The sequence below is a fragment of the Penaeus chinensis genome, chromosome 41, assembly GCF_019202785.1.
Source record: "Penaeus chinensis breed Huanghai No. 1 chromosome 41, ASM1920278v2, whole genome shotgun sequence".
Taxonomy (NCBI): Eukaryota; Metazoa; Arthropoda; class Malacostraca; order Decapoda; family Penaeidae; genus Penaeus; species Penaeus chinensis.
In genome coordinates this window covers 13,532,407-13,537,406 of record NC_061859.1, presented here as the reverse complement: position 1 = coordinate 13,537,406, position 5,000 = coordinate 13,532,407, and positions in this window count along the sequence as shown.

Sequence of the window (5,000 nt, the reverse complement as noted above, 5' to 3'; positions counted from 1 at the left end):
TCTATACTTTGAGAGGAGGCTTTACCTTCACACACGCACAAGACCCTTCTCTTCATTCCAGTGCACATGCAACGTGTACTTAGGTGCGGGCAACTTGCATATGTGATCATGGTGCAGGAGGGAACCTCGAGTGTGCTGTATAATTGGGGGCTGAGGAGGGGGAAGGAGGGAAAAAGGGAGGGGGAAGATGAGGGAGGGGAAAGGATGAGAGGGAAGGAAGGGAGGGAGGAAAAGAGGGAGGGAAGGAAGGAAGGAGCGAGGAAGAGAGGGAGGGAGGAATAGAGGGAGGGAGGAAGAGAGGGAGGGAGGAAGAGAGGGAGGGAGGAAGGAAGAGAGGGACGGAGGAAAGGGGGAAGGAGGTAGCGAGGAGTGGGGTGGAGGGAGGGAGGGAGGGAGGGAGGGAGAAGAGGAGGTGGGAGAGAAGAAAGGAAGGGGGGAGGGGGAGTAGGAGTAAGGGATGGAACGAAGTGGGGGGTGGGGGTCCATACTGTCTCATCCTCATTCTCATCCATTTATTTCGTATTTTTACTTTCTCCTCTTATTCATTTATATTCTTTTTTCACGACTGTCTGTCTGTCTGTCTGTCTCTCCCTCCCTCTATCTCTTTTTTTTCTCTATCTCTCAATCTCTATATCTCTCTCCATTTACTTACTAATTTTATGCGTTTCATAACAAGCACAACATTTACCTTTTAATCTTATGTTTTTTTTTTCCTTCCAAGTTTAAGAAATAAGGCATAATTATATTTCCCGGAAATTTGAATAATTGATCCATGTTTACCATCAAGGGATATATCTACAGAGTTAAAGTAATCATTTTGTCATGCAAGAACCGCCATCTTTTTCAAGCAATGTCAAAAATGTTGCAGTTCTTGACACGCAAGGTAGATTTTGCTGAGGTTGACAGCGAAGAGAAGAGGAAAATAAAAAATAAATATAATGGTGAATATATTGATAGATATAATTGTGAATGTATTAATAATATATAATGATATATTATATTATCATAATAGTATATAATGATAATGATAACAATAATAATAACAATAATAGCAGTTATAATGATGATGATGATAATTATAATGAAAATAATAATAATAATAGTAATAATAATAATAATAATAATAATAATAATAATAATACTAGCAATAATGATCATAAAAAAATTACAATAATAATGATAATGAAAATAACATAACAATAATAATTATAATAATAATAATGACGATAATGATGATAATGATGATGATGATGAGAAAAAATAATAATATTAATAATTACAATAAAAAGATATAGCAATAATAATGAAAAGAATAATGATAGCAACAACAACAAGAATAATGATAATAATGGTAATAATAATGAAAATGATAATGATGATAATAACAACAATAATATTTGTATGATGACAACAACAGCAATGATAATAATAGTATTGATGATAAAAATAAAAATAATAATGACAACAAGATTAATGACAATAATAATAGTGATAATAATAATGAACGTCGTAATAATAAAACTAATTAGCAATAATGAGAATCATATTCAATCTAATACCTCTCTATCCAACATACAAAGTCTAGAAAACACCAGAAAAAAAAGTTCTTCCTCGCCCCCCCCCCCCCTCAGAAAATCCCCTCCCCCCTCCCTCACCCCAACAAAAAAAAAAAAAGTTCCAAAAAGGGTCCCAACCACCACCGGACTCGCCCCCTCCCTTACCCACCCACCCCCACCTACCCACCCACTCCTTTCCACCCCTCCAACCCACTTCTACTCACCCACCCACACCCACCCCAACACACCCACCCACCCACCCACCCCTACCCACTCCTACCTACCCACCCACCCCAACCCACTCCTACCCACCAACCCCTCCCCACCCACCCCCTCCAACCCACTCCCGAGACAGCTGCCATCCATCATCCATCTCTCGGCAACATACTTCTAACACACCTATACTTACGTCAGACGCGCCATCCGTACTTGTCAGTGTCTGCAGCGGCGACGTGCGTGACCACAAGCAGCGGGCGGTCGCAGGAACTCGCTGAGGATTTGCATGTTCGGCGGTTGAGAGCCGTCGGCGATGGTGGGTTTCTGGGAGGGTGAGAGGGGTGAGAGAGTGGGGTGAGGGAGGGGGGATAGAGGGGTGAGGGGAGGGGTAAGAGGGGTGAGGGGAGGGGGGAAGAGGGGTGAAGGGGAGAGGTAAGAGGGGTGAGGGAGAGGGGTGAAGGGGTGGGGTATGGGAGGGGGGATAGAGGGGTTAGGGGAGGGGTAAGAGGGGAGAGGGAGTGGGGTGATGGGGTGGGTGAGGGAGGGGGAGGGGGAAGAGGGGTTAGGGAGGGGAAGAAGGAAGAAGGGTGAAGGGGAGGGGCAAGAGGGCTGAGGAAGGGGAAAAGGGAGTGAAAGGGGTGGGAAAGAGAGAGGGTGAGTGGATGGGGGAAAGAGCTTAGGGAAGGGTGGGAAAGGGTGGATGAGGGGGAAGGGCGATGGATAAGGAGGACAAAGAGGGAGCTGGGATAGGAGGAGGATGGGGAATGGAAGAGAAATTGGATGAAGGAGGCGTAAAAGGGGGAAGGGGTGGAGTGAAGAGGGGGAAATGGATGAAGGAAAAGAGAAAAAAAGGTATAGAAAAGGATGGGTGAAAGTAAATGAAAAAGGAAAGAGTGGGGTGCAGGAAGAGAAAAGGGAAATGGGGATGGGGAAGAAGGGGAAAAGTTGATTGGGTGAAGGGGTGTGTAAAGGGAGATGGGGACAGATGAAAGATGGGGTTGAGAGAGGACGAGGGAGTGTCGATAGGCAAGGGGTTAAAAGAAGGGGAGGTGAGGGTGATGATAGAACGTAAAGAGAAAGAGGGGAAAAGCACAAAAACAGAGAGAGAAAGAGGGGAAAAGGACAAAAACAGAGAGAGAAAGAGGGGAAAAGGACAAAAACAGAGAGAGAAAGAGGGGAAAAGGACAAAAACAGAGAGAGAAAGAGGGGAAAAGGACAAAAACAGAGAGAGAAAGAGGGGAAAAGGACAAAAACAGAGAGAGAAAGAGGGGAAAAGGACAAAAACAGAGAGAAAGAGGGGAAAAGGACAAAAACAGAGAGAGAAAGAGGGGAAAAGGACAAAAACAAAGAGAGAAAGAGGGGAAAAGGACAAAAACAGAGAGAGAAAGAGGGGAAAAGGACAAAAACAAAGAGAGAAAGAGGGGAAAAGGACAAAAACAGAGAGAGAAAGGGAAGAAGCAGAAAGTTTAAGGTAAGGAACCAAGAAGGGAGGAGGAGGAGGGGAATAAGAGGAGGGAGGAGGGAATAAAAGGTAGAGGGCGCTAGGGAAGGAGGGAGAGAGAAATGGGTGTGTGAATGAAAGGGGTAATTTGGGTGATATATTTTTCCTTTCTCTCTTTCTTTCTATCCCTTTCGTTACTCAGTCAGGTGGTTTAATGGATTATGAGTTTGGGGGCGAATATTTATGACTCGTGGTGTGCAAAAATACAAATATAAAAATCGAGAAAGGTAGAATTGCAATAAATATACCTATATATTTTTAAGCAGAAACCAAACCAAATGAAACATTAAAAATAAAATAAAAAGTAGACTAATATAAGACCCAAATAAATACATAAAACAAATGTAAATATCGATTTTCTTGGCCTCTATCCATCAAAAAAAAAAAAAAATCAGAAAAAAATAAAGAGTTAGGAGGAAAAACGCAGAAAAAAACATGTAATCTCCATGCACTGACTCATATAGACCAACAGTGACATCAGTAAGAGCAGTGGCAGCGGTGACAGGCACGTTCACTCGACAGGAAAGCCGGCTACAGTGCCCAGTGACCGAAAAAGACAATAGTCACTGTTAGCAAATGTCATACACCCTTTTTATTTGTGTTAAAGGGTGTATGAGGGTGTAAGCTGAGATAGGGAAAGTGGGATAGGAAAGAAGGGGGAAATGAAAGGAGAATCGGGAAGGAGAAAAGAAAAGGGAGATGATAGAAGGGCAGAAGAGGTGAGAGATAGAGGTGGGGGAAGGAGATAGAAGGTGAGATGGATGTAGAAGGGAGGGAGAAGAAGGGGAGAGAGGAGGGAAGTGAAAGGAGGACGAGATAAGATAAAAAATATAAATATAAAGAATAATGAAAGGAGAAAGAGAATGATGAAAAAAGAAAGAAAGAGAAAAACAAATGAAATAACAAGGACATAACTTGTGAATATTTGGTAGTTGAATGTTTACAAGTTAGCCTGTGTGTGAATATACACCCGTATCCACATAATCCGCAAATAAACGTACCAAACATATCTAAATCAATCAATTTAAATACTTCCATACATGCAAAAAACAACAACAACAACAAAAATGCATCGACATCACATACACAAGGCCTGTCTTCCGTAACGCCGTCCAATAATTCACAAAAAACGCGTCAAACAAAGACAAAGAACAAAGAAATGAATAGGAAATAAGGGTCAGCTGGGTACACTTCCATTCTCCATCACCGTAACAATAGGTACGAATTATGGTACAAATCTATGAACAAGATGGAGCGGCCAAGACAGTAATGACGTATGGAGCTGCTCTAATTGCCATAATAACAAAGATGAATATGATAATTGCTGGGAGATGATGATATCAATACAATTCGGATCTTTTAATGAAGTGTAATCAAGGATGTGGAGGTATTGAGATCACAGGCTGTAGGGGGGAGTAATAAATGTTGCGTAAATGCTGTTGCTAATGAGGCTATTGATGCCTGATATCAACAAAAGTCAGCTGACACTAACACGCCCATACCCACACACATGCACAGATATATATGTATATATGTATGTATGTATATATATATATATATATATATATATATATATATATATGTATATACATATATAAATATATATATATATATATATATATATATATATATATATATATATATATATGTATATATATATATATATATATATATATATATATATATATATAGATAGATAGATAGATAGATATAGATATATATGTATA